The sequence below is a fragment of the Ambystoma mexicanum genome, chromosome 13 (genome assembly GCF_040938575.1).
Source record: "Ambystoma mexicanum isolate Mex_15411 chromosome 13, UKY_AmexF1_1, whole genome shotgun sequence".
Taxonomy (NCBI): domain Eukaryota; kingdom Metazoa; phylum Chordata; class Amphibia; order Caudata; family Ambystomatidae; genus Ambystoma; species Ambystoma mexicanum.
Genome location: NC_090938.1, coordinates 794,648,410 through 794,660,846, shown reverse-complemented (window position 1 = coordinate 794,660,846; position 12,437 = coordinate 794,648,410). Strand labels below are relative to the sequence as shown.

The window sequence follows — 12,437 nt, the reverse complement described above, 5'->3', positions numbered from 1 at the left end:
TAGGCAAGTGGTGCAGCGCAAGGCCGCCATGTCAAATCAGGTAAAATGAGGCATCGTTAGGCAAGTGGTGCAGCGCAAGGCCGATGTCAAATCAGGTAAAATGAGGCATCATTAGGCAAGTGGTGCAGCGCAAGCCTGCCATGTCAAATCAGGTAAAATGAGGCATTGTTAGGCAAGTGGTGCAGTGCAAGGCCGCCATGTCAAATTGGGTAAAATGAGGCATCGTTAGGCAAGTGGTGCAGCGCAAGGCCGCCATGTCAAATCAGGTAAAATGAGGCGTCGTTAGGCAAGTGGTGCAGCGCAAGGCCGCCATGTCAAATCAGGTAAAATGAGGCATCGTTAGGCAAGTAGTGCAGCGCAAGGCCGTCATGTCAAATCAGGTAAAATGAGGCATCGTTAGGCAAGTAGTGCAGCGCAAGGCCGCCATGTCAAATCAGGTAAAATAAGGCATCGTTAGGCAAGTGGTGCAGCGCAAGGCCGCCATGTCAAATCAGGTAAAATGAGGCATCGTTAGGCAAGTAGTGCAGCGCAAGGCCGCCATGTCAAATCAGGTAAAATGAGGCATCGTTAGGCAAGTAGTGCAGCGCAAGGCAGCCATGTCAAATCAGGTAAAATGAGGCATCGTTAGGCAAGTGGTGCAGCGCAAGGCCGCCATGTCAAATCAGGTAAAATGAGGCATCGTTAGGCAAGTGGTGCAGCGCAAGGCCGCCATGTCAAATCAGGTAAAATGAGGCATCGTTAGGCAAGTAGTGCAGCGCAGGACTGCAAGTGCATTCAGGTAAAATAAGACAAAATATCAAGCAAGTTGCACACAAATTGCCTGAAAGGCGTGATGCTAAGAGTCAAGGGGCCTCATTACGAGTCCGGCGGTAAAACCGCCTGGTTACCGCCGGACTCGTATTACCATTCCGCCTCCGTGATTCCCGGAATTACCGGGGCATTACAACCCCGGTTTTCCGGGAATCACGGAGGCGGAATGGTGTAAATCCCCATTCCCATTGAGTCGGGACTCAATGGGAATCGGGATCATGGAAACACCGGCAGCATCTCGTAATGCTGCCGGTGTTTCCTCGTCCGCCTGCAGGCGGGCGGTGTTAAACCCGCCAGGTGAGACCTGGCGGGAACATCACCTCCCGCCTGCAGGAGTCGGGATCAGGCGGTCCGGAAACAACGGTGGCGGCGGGTTTACCGCCACCGTTATTTCCGCACCGCCAGGGTCGTAATGAGGCCCAAGGTCCTGCAGATTTCGTGAGGTTTACAAGGCGTAGCAAGTTAGTCAGGCAGCGCGTGGGTAGGACTGAGGTGGCCGGTTAAGAGTTTCTGATTCCGAAGTGTTGGATCATGCAGGTAAAGGCGCACTCAGCGAGGCTGAGGGCTACCTCATCCGTAAGGGAAGCCGGAGAGTTGCATCGAGTCATGAATGACCAAAGGGAAGCTTCGGCAGAGAGATAAGCGGATGGGGGGGCATACGTAGTGTACCCTTACCTGCCGGATTCCCGCACTGGGCAAGAGGCAGACGCTGCGAGCAGGATCGATAATGCGTGAGATCACAGTGAGGCTTGGCCCAAAAGGGCAGAGACTGGCCAGTATTTCAAGGCGGCCATTGCTCGACGGGGCCAGACAGGGAATGAGGGTATCGGCCTTTACAGGGTGCCGGCGTAGCCAGCGGACTTCCTGGGGTGGGCTGCTTGTCTGTCCATCTATGGGATTTGTATATCGCGCCAACGCACCCAAAGGCCTCAGGTTGAGTTAATAGAGCATCTCTATTAGGGCACAAAGTGCCCCTGCTAGGTGCTGTCTCAATCTGTGTCCTTGCAGGAACGAAGATATTGAGGGGCATCACCAGCCAGAAATTTCTATATGATACTTGATGCCTTGAAAAGTATTCTCTGATTGACCCGGGAGCCAGTGCAGTTTCCGGCGAGCCGTCGACACATGAGCCCGTCGATCCACCCTGCAAACCGCTCCCTTTTGGATAACATGTATCTTTTTAATGTTTGCCTGAGTGGTGCCTACCAAAAGGCTATTACAGTAATCCAATTTTGTATTTATAGTGGCTGCTGCAATCCGAGCCCTGTTTTATTCAGAGAGATGGGGACGAATTTGCCATAACAAATGCGTCCTGTAAGGTCAGGAGGAGGTCAAATGAGACACATGTTTCTTGAAAGTGAACTGGGAGTCGAAAAATACTCTTGAGTGTTTTTACGAACTCAGAAACAACAATAATGTTACCTGCAATCGAGAAGCAGCTATATTGAGGGTCCAATATTTTCAATTTGGCACCTGTTCCGAGAATTAAAATCTCGTTTTTTTAATCATTTAGGGCAAGTGAGTTCATCACCATCCACGATTGAATGGCCTCTAAAACCTCACTTGCCCTAGCCGAGTCAGTGACATATGACCGCCAATCGAATGCCTGCAGAGGCGGGCATAATGCACAGCACCCAAGTGCTGCTGCTGCCGCCGCCGCCGTCATCGTCGCTGCAGCGGCCATTTTGAAATGTCTTGCAGAATAGATGTCGCTAGGCCCGGTAGGGCTTACCGTGCTTGCGGCATCCGTCAGTGGGTGGCGGGAATCGAGAAGCCGTGACTTCTGGTCTAGAAGGACCACCTGTGCAGATGTGATGAGCTTAATGAGCCAGACGGGGCATTCTGTCATTAATTCAGACATTGAATACATGATCAAGTGATGAAGACGGCCAGACAGCGGCTTACGATTGGACCTTTATAGCATGCATAGTGACTGGCTATTTGACATTAAGATCCATAGGAGAAAGAAATGTCTCTAGGACGGTCTCCGTAAAATCAGTATATCCAAGAATCTTAGTAGGGATGATGAGATGCAGAGGAGTGCCCAAGTATAAATATTAGCTCAAAGCCTACAAAAGTGACCTGAATAATTCCAATTGGAAGCTATTTTTGGAATATTAAGATGGGTAGAGAAGACGTTTTGGCATAGGTACCGGGCACATTTAGCTGATAATCCTCCTGAGGCCAGTCCGGTAACGGAAGCTGAATGGGGTGCTCACGTCAAAGAATGATACTGTATTCTCTTAGTGGACGCAGGAAACGAAACTGCCCCCGACATGAGAACCGTCTGATAAAACAGACAAGAGACCTCAATTAATGATTGCACAATTGTTAAACCGGTTATATTCAAAATGAAAAAGTCTCGGCCCCCGGGCCTGACGGAATTGCCAACATAGTCATCAAAAGAAATCCTGAACTCTGGGTAGGTATACTCTATAACATCTTCTCACATAGCAGGGTTTGAAATAGAGGGGAGTTGGGAACTATTTAGCTCCTGCTTCTAGCATAGTAGAGCCTGGCTCGCTTGAAACCAACAGCTACCAGGAGCTACAATTGGCTCCTAGGGCCAAGGGGTGCCTTCCAAATATGTAAATGTGGCATTTACTTTGAGCATTTTAATAACGAAGAATTAGAACACGTCTAATACACATTTAAAGACAATGGTTCATACACAATGGATAAGTTAAAGGAGCATCTCTGGTAGCTCCTGGATCCCCTGCGGGAGCTCCGACGTACTGGAAGATGCCAGACACCCAGGAGGTGGTTTTAGCTCCTGCTCACAGGGTCATGCCCAAAACCCAGGAGCTGGTTTTAGCTCCTGCTCAGAACCCTGTATTGGATTGTGGACTTATACCAGAAAAATTGAGGCAATTCATTTTGACTCCTGTATTTAAAAAGGCACTAAGAACTGATACCCAAAACTATAGATTGCGTGCAATGACTAATTCCAGCAGTGACATTGTTGCCCCCCTTTTACTAGTAAAGATGAATAAATGGGTAGAGAACAGAAAATTATTGAGCAGACTGGTGGCCTCTGTACCACCCATAACATCTGGGCTTTGCAGTACATGATGGCTGATAGCTACAGGAATCCTTGCGCCAGTTTCTTCTTATGCCTCATAGACTATGCAAACGCATTTGATTGTGTACAGCGACATGGACTACGGGATCAATTGACTAAATGGGGAATAGACTCCACTATTCTTAAGTACATCAAAACGATGTACACTAATACTTGGTTGGTGTAAGGTTGAATCGGGAGGGCTTCATCTTTGAATTTGTTGACACCAATCTTTGCCTTAAGCGGGGGGGGGTCTTTTGGCCCCCCTACTTTATATATAGTTTATATGTGGCTGACATGGATGAGGCCGTCAGGACTTGGCACAGCTTTCCTCCAATAATGGGTAAAGAACATATACAATGGCTCTGGTATGCAGACGATAAGGTCTTGTTGGACCGTACACCGATGGGGCACCAGCGCTCCCTGTTGGCTTTGCATGCTTTTGCAACTGATAACTTAAACATTATCCTCCATAAAAGCAAGGTATTGGTGGTGGGAAATAAAGACAGGCAACAGCTGCTATGAGTGGAAGATTGGACGAAAGATACCAGAGGTCCTACATTCTGGGATAATGAGGGTTCGTCACAGGAGAACTAGTCAAATTCTTTTAAATACATTTGGTCGTGAATATATATGGGGTGGGCAACAGTAATCATTAAGGAGCGGTGCAGGGGTCTCCCGCTGGCCCCACATACGTCAGCGGCCAAATTGAATGAAAGAAAACAATTAGACAAAATGGGATTGGATGATTTCTCCATGATGAAATCACATGGAAGCGTAAATTCCTATTTATATTTGGGCATCCCCATCAAAGATCGCCCTGACCACACCTGTTATGGCACTTACTTGACTAACAAAATCAAGTGGCTTGTTATGTCTTGTCTAGGCGGTGTGAGTACTCGATAGGGGGCCATCTTGAGGTATACAAGATCATTTTATTGCCTGGAATATTATATGGCTTAGAGATCTTTCCAGAACTTTATGTGCGCTCGCCTGGGATCATTGAGGGCAAACTTCTTCGGTCTTCCTAAAGCTATACTGCTTGAAGCAGCCAGGATGAAACTTGGCCTTACTTCCATATTAGCGCTTTGGAAAATCCAGCGTTGTAAATATGATCTTAACTAGCATGAAAATGAAACTCTCCCGGGCCTTCTGGCTGGTCCTGTCTATAATGTCATCAGTGAAGTGTACATCGCTCTTCGGAGGACCTCTTTAGAGATGCCTGTGGCTGCCGGCTTCCATCCACCCACAAACACCAATGTCAATGAATTACTGAGCGATTGACTGGGAAGCCTTGCCCGCCAAGAAAAGGCAGTGCGAATATGTTCGGCAGAGGTTCGCTCCGGACGTTCCTTGTAGCTATTTAGTAAAGATGTGTGACCTGGAACTTAAAAGAGATATGTCGCGTTTTAACGTATTATCCACACTAGAATATACAGGGCCTGGCTTGCCATGCCTGTCGAAAAAAGAATGTGCCGTATCCTATATATGGTCCATTGCCCGTCCATTCTTAAGTGGTATGGCCTATTTGGAATATTTATTGATTGTGGCTATGGAGACATATACATTTTTATAGAAAGGTATAAATATTATTATGCTATTCATTGAGCGCAGACCTAGCTTTGAGAAACAACACAGAGGTATACAGCAGTACATATGCATAATGGAGCGCTTTACTGGGGTATACAACAGTACGTATGCATAGCGGAGCGCTTTACTGGGGTATACAACAGTACGTATGCATAGCGGAGCGCTTTACACAGGTACACAACAGTACAGATGCATAACACAGCACGTTACAGAGGTATACAACAGTACAGATGCATAACGGAGCACGTTACAGAGGTATACAACAGTACAGATGCATAACACAGCACGTTACAGAGGTATACAACAGTACAGATGCATAGCGGAGCGCTTTACACAGGTACACAACAGTACAGATGCATAACACAGCACGTTACAGAGGTATACAACAGTACAGATGCATAACGGAGCACGTTACAGAGGTATACAACAGTACAGATGCATAACACAGCACGTTACAGAGGTATACAACAGTACAGATGCATAGCGGAGCGCTTTACACAGGTACACAACAGTACAGATGCATAACACAGCACGTTACAGAGGTATACAACAGTACAGATGCATAACGGAGCACGTTACAGAGGTATACAACAGTACAGATGCATAACACAGCACGTTACAGAGGTATACAACAGTACAGATGCATAGCGGAGCGCTTTACACAGGTACACAACAGTACAGATGCATAACACAGCACGTTACAGAGGTATACAACAGTACAGATGCATAACGGAGCACGTTACAGAGGTATACAACAGTACAGATGCATAACACAGCACGTTACAGAGGTATACAACAGTACAGATGCATAGCGGAGCGCTTTACTGGGGTATACAACAGTACGTATGCATAGCACAGCACGTTACAGAGGTATACAACAGTACAGATGCATAACGGAGCGCTTTACTGGGGTATACAACAGTACATATGCATAGCGGAGCGCTTTACACAGGTACACAACAGTACAGATGCATAACACAGCACGTTACAGAGGTATACAACAGTACAGATGCATAATGGAGCGCTTTACTGGGGTATACAACAGTACATATGCATAGCGGAGCGCTTTACACAGGTACACAACAGTACAGATGCATAACACAGCACGTTACAGAGGTATACAACAGTACAGATGCATAACACAGCACGTTACAGAGGTATACAACAGTACAGATGCATAATGGAGCGCTTTACTGGGGTATACAACAGTACGTATGCATAGCGGAGCGCTTTACTGGGGTATACAACAGTACGTATGCATAACACAGCACTTTACAGAGGTATACAACAGTACAGATGCATAACGGAGCACTTTACTGGGGTATACAACAGTACATATGCATAGCGGAGCGCTTTACACAGGTACACAACAGTACAGATGCATAACACAGCACGTTACAGAGGTATACAACAGTACAGATGCATAACGGAGCACGTTACAGAGGTACACAACAGTACAGATGGATAATGGAGCGCTTTACAGAGGTATGCGACAGTACAGATGCATAACGGAGCACGTTACAGAGGTACACAACAGTACAGATGCAGAACGGATCCCTTTACAGAGGTATACAATAGTACAGATGCATAACGGAGCACGTTACAGAGGTACACAACAGTACAGATGCATAATGGAGCGCTTTACAGAGGTACACAACAGTACAGATGCATAACGGATCCCTTTACAGAGGTATACAATAGTACAGATGCATAACGGAGCACGTTACAGAGGTATACAACAGTACAGATGCATAACGGAGCGCTTTACTGGGGTATACAACAGTATATATGCATAGCGGAGCGCTTTACACAGGTACACAACAGCACAGATGCATAACACAGCACGTTACAGAGGTATACAACAGTACAGATGCATAACGGAGCACGTTACAGAGGTACACAACAGTACAGATGGATAATGGAGCGCTTTACAGAGGTATGCGACAGTACAGATGCATAACGGAGCACGTTACAGAGGTACACAACAGTACAGATGCATAACGGATCCCTTTACAGAGGTATACAATAGTACAGATGCATAACGGAGCACGTTACAGAGGTACACAACAGTACAGATGCATAATGGAGCGCTTTACAGAGGTACACAACAGTACAGATGCATAATGGAGTGCTTTACTGGGGTATACAACAGTACAGATGCATAACACAGCACGTTACAGAGGTATACAACAGTACAGATGCATAACGGAGCACGTTACAGAGGTATACAACAGTACAGATGCATAACACAGCACGTTACAGAGGTATACAACAGTACAGATGCATAACACAGCACGTTACAGAGGTATACAACAGTACAGATGCATAACACAGCACGTTACAGAGGTATACAACAGTACAGATGCATAACGGAGCACGTTACAGAGGTATACAACAGTACAGATGCATAACACAGCACGTTACAGAGGTATACAACAGTACAGATGCATAACACAGCACTTTACAGAGGTATACAACAGTACAGATGCATAACGGAGCACCTTACAGAGGTATACAACAGTACATATGCATAATGGAGCGCTTTACTGGGGTATACAACAGTACAGATGCATAACACAGCACGTTACAGAGGTATACAACAGTACAGATGCATAATGGAGCGCTTTACTGGGGTATACAACAGTACAGATGCATAATGGAGCGCTTTACTGGGGTATACAACAGTACATATGCATAATGGAGCGCTTTACTGGGGTATACAACAGTACAGATGCATAACACAGCACGTTACAGAGGTATACAACAGTACAGATGCATAACGAGCACCTTATAGAGGTACACAACAGTACAGATGGATAATGGAGCGCTTTACAGAGGTATACAGTACATATGCATAACGGAGCACCTTACAGAGGTACACAACAGTACAGATGGATAATGGAGCGCTTTACAGAGGTATACGACAGTACAGATGCATAACGGAGCACCTTACAGAGGTATACAACAGTACAGATGCATAACGGATCCCTTTACAGAGCTATACAATAGTACAGATGCATAATGGAGCGCTTGCATGATTTTTATGAGGTATTTTAGCCAAGGTGGTGCATTTTAAAAATTTGGATGTATTGTAGATAATTGTAGGATGTATATGTTTTGATGTTTTTTTTAAATGTCTTTTATTTGATCAAGCTTTTCTTTGTAAAGCCATGTCATATGCACTGGCCGGGAGCACGCATCTAGGCGGTATGTGTCTGATGAGACTTGTTGAAGCAGGGAGGCGACTGCAGGGACGTCTCCCTGGGGGATGGAGTCGAGGGGTCCAATTCAGTGCCAATCTAGAGAGTGGTGCTGGAAGCACAGGCGGGTGGAGCTGTTTTGCAGCCACTAAAGTGGGCAAAGACTCTGCCACGGCCCTCAGGGGTTGAGTAAATGCAATAGACCCTGGCACGGCCTTGCACGGGGGCTGCAAGTGCACACAGCACATACATCCAGTGATGGAAATTAGGAAAAATGTACTGGGGATCCCTCTCATCCATGGCGGGGCGGGGCTAAGGGTTGTGTCCAAGGCCAGGTCAGCAATACAGTATCTTCATAGAACCCAGTCCTAGTGATTTGCATAAAAGCAACGAGCATATGTGTAAGTGGTTGTATGTTTGTACGCTAGGAGGTGTCTGCAAGTGCACACCCATGAATGAATGCCCTGGAAATGGTCTTCATGGGTGGAACTGTGCGTGTTAATGAGCGCACAGACTAAATGGTCTGGGTGCTCCTGTGAGTGACAGATCAGCTGTGTGGGTGCGTGACTGGTGGGTGAATGTGTCTATAGCACTGTCTGTATGCACGTTGGGGCCTGGGGAGGGGCATTGGAGCATGGACATTTTTTGACAAGAGCATGGCATGTTTTACTGCCATTTTTGGGCAAAGGAAAGCCAACTTGAGTGTTTTTATGTGATGGTGGGGTTGGAGTGGGGGTCTAGGGGGAAATCCTAGAGTGGGGCTGGTCTGGCTGGGTCTTACTGTGGCATGGAATGTTGTACTCGCATTGAGGTAAAAGGCAACATGATGAGTGTTCTTACATGGGGAGGGCATGTTTCCTTATCTTGACTTGGCTTTTTATTTTACTGGTGTTGAGGTCAAAGGCAACATAGATATTCTTACATAGGTGTATTATAACATGAGTGCAACATAGGTTTTCTTATATGGGGGGATTTGTGTAATGATAATGCTATTTCTATAGTGCTTTCACCAAAGCGCTGTACAGGGAACATATTTACATAGAATGTATCGCCAGCCAAAGTTTGCACTCATTTAATGAGCTTTATTTATTTATTGCATGTATTGACGGCGCCCAAACCCGTCAGTATCGCGGCGCTGGTACAACTTGGTGAGCAGCGCAAACGGTACAGTACAGAGTAAGAGAGAGGTAACAAGGTGCAAAAGCAACGTAATAGTACAAGGTCCGTAGAGGAGGGTAGCGATCAGGGAGGTCACTTTGAAGTATGAGGCAGAGTTGGCATTGCCAGGATGTGAACCTACGAATCACACCCTGCTACAACAGCATGCGCTCAGCCCGCTGAGCTATCTTACTCACTAGCCAGCCAGAGCGTATTCTTTTACTGTGGCAATGCAGTTTATTACTGATGTTAAGGCCAAAGGCACCATAAGTGTTCTTACATTGGGGTGGGGGCATTCCTGCAGCCTGCAAGGCCATGTTTATTTACTGTGGCATGACATTTCTTACTGCTGTTAGGGAGCAAATACAGCATGGTGGGTGTTCTGATATGGGGAGTGGCGGGATTTGTGGAGCCAACAAGGATATATTTTCTTACTGTGGCATGGCTTTGTTTCACTGGCATTAAGACAAAGCCAACAGGAGTGTGTTGTTACATGGGGAGACTGGCATGTATTGGCAGAGCCGCATAAACATGCTTTGTCATAGTATCGTTACTGGCATTATGGACAAAGCAAACATGTGTATTTTCCTATGGGGGTATAGTGGCGTATATATCTGCACCAGAATGGACATGTGTGAGCACAATCGATTTGAAAATGTTTTTTTACACTTGCAGAGTACTGGCACATAGTGGGCAAAGGCATTATGAAAATGTGTTTGAAATGCCCCTGTGCCTTGTTTGTGACTTGGCATCTCATGGACTTTTTATGTCTTACCCTACAAAACCGATTGTAAACTGTGTGGCTTTTTACCTAATTTATCAGAGCGTGTACTGTAAAATTCACAATTTGAATCAATTTTAAAAAAAACCTATCTCAAGGGGACAACGCCCCCTTGATTGGTTTGCCCTACATCACTACTGTCACTCCTGTGCATTTGGCTGGGGCAGTACAAGTGCCCTTCCTTCTGCGGGCTCTTAGTGTGGGCTCTACTAGATTAGCTCCAGGCCCCACTTGTTACAGAATCATGGCTACGCTTCTGGTGAGTTGGTGTGAAATATGGATCTAATGGGCCAAAGGAAAGCGTAATATCTACTCAACCTCCTGTGCTTGGAGAGGGGGAGGTAGGACGGGGGCAGTAGGTTTAATGTTCCGTCTCACTAACAGTTTTGAAAACTGCCATCCGGCAACCCAAAATTTTGAGGCTGGCTCTGCCCCTGTGCATATATCCTTTATTACAGCTCGCACCACAGCCTCTCTACCGTGAAGCGAGCCTGGCACACACAGGCCCCCCGTGCCCAGGGTCGAAGAGCACAGGGTAGCAGGACCAGGGACGTCATTTGGGAGTTGCCAGGGGTCGCACCTGCGACCCCTGAGGTCCCCTTTGCTACTCCTGTGGTCTCCCTTGCTACCCCTTTTTAAATGGAAGCCCCTGGGCTGTGGCCAGCACCACATGGCTCTTTGTTTCTGGATTGCCTGGCTGTCTTGTTCAGGCATCTTAAAAAAAAATATATATATTAAAAAACAGGGGGTTCCACAAGTGTAAGCAGTGACCCTAAATAAGAAAGAATAGGAATACCAAATAATGTCTTTCCGGAATGCTATACAATAATTGCTAGACTCATCAAAGGTTTATTTCAGGCACACTTCAGGGGGTGAGTCGCTGGTCTGTTCTTAAACACCTCAAATTCACAAAAACCTCCCAAAAGCATTGAGTAGAATAAGCCCCCATTTAGGACTATGTATTTTGCTTTTCGCAAGTTGCAGTTGTAGCGTGTTTTTCTTTTTCTGCCGTTTGTTATGATCATCACAAGACACTCCATCTCGGTGTCCTCGGTCACTTGACAAAATCCTTGTGCCTAAAAGCGTGTGTACAGTATAGAAATGTTGGACCATAGCACATGAATGCGTTGTTGTGATGTGTCTATCTTTCCTATCTCCATGGCATGCTGTTCAGGATGTTTGTTTGCATGTATGAGGTAACGAGTGCCCAGAGTACGGCGTGCCATGTGAGTCAGCTGCTTTCCCTGTGCTACTCTAAATTCTTTAATACACAGTTATGAACCCTTCCAATGGTATGTATTTTGCCAACCCCTGAAGCCTGAAAAGTAGATCCACGCAGGCTTGACATGTGGCCAACTTTGCACCAGACCTGCAGATGAACTGGCCTGCTGTTAAATCTCAGTTCCCAGTGTAATGGTATCCACTACAGAGTGTTATTTGCTTTCTGACATTGAGAACATTCAGACATGTAATTGCTTATTTTACTATTGCTGGTAAGATAGATAGAGCCGGTAAGATAGCTCAGTGGGTTCAGCGCTCGCTGCTGCCATGTGTGTGTGATCTGCCGGTTGCAGGTTCAAATGCCGGCAAGGCCAACTCAGCCTTTCATCCTTCTGAGGTTGATAAATGAGTACCAACACAGGTTGGGTGACATTGCATGTATATTTATATAAAGTGCTTAAGCGTGAGTGCTATGTAATAACACATCATTATCATTTGGCCTTGGACGTCTGCTTGCATCCACAGTAATTTGGTATTATGGGCCTATACACACTGATATTAATGATACATATGGTGATCCTTTCTTGTATGAAATGTATATCACATTATAGTGAAA

At 46.0% G+C, this 12,437-nt stretch overlaps 1 protein-coding gene across 1 annotated transcript in view; it reads left to right on the top strand.

Moving 5' to 3' along the window:
- FLOT1 (flotillin 1) overlaps window positions 1-12,437 on the top strand; it is a 179,790-nt gene that overhangs the window by 56,108 nt on the left and 111,245 nt on the right. The gene's annotated exons all lie outside the window — the stretch shown is intronic.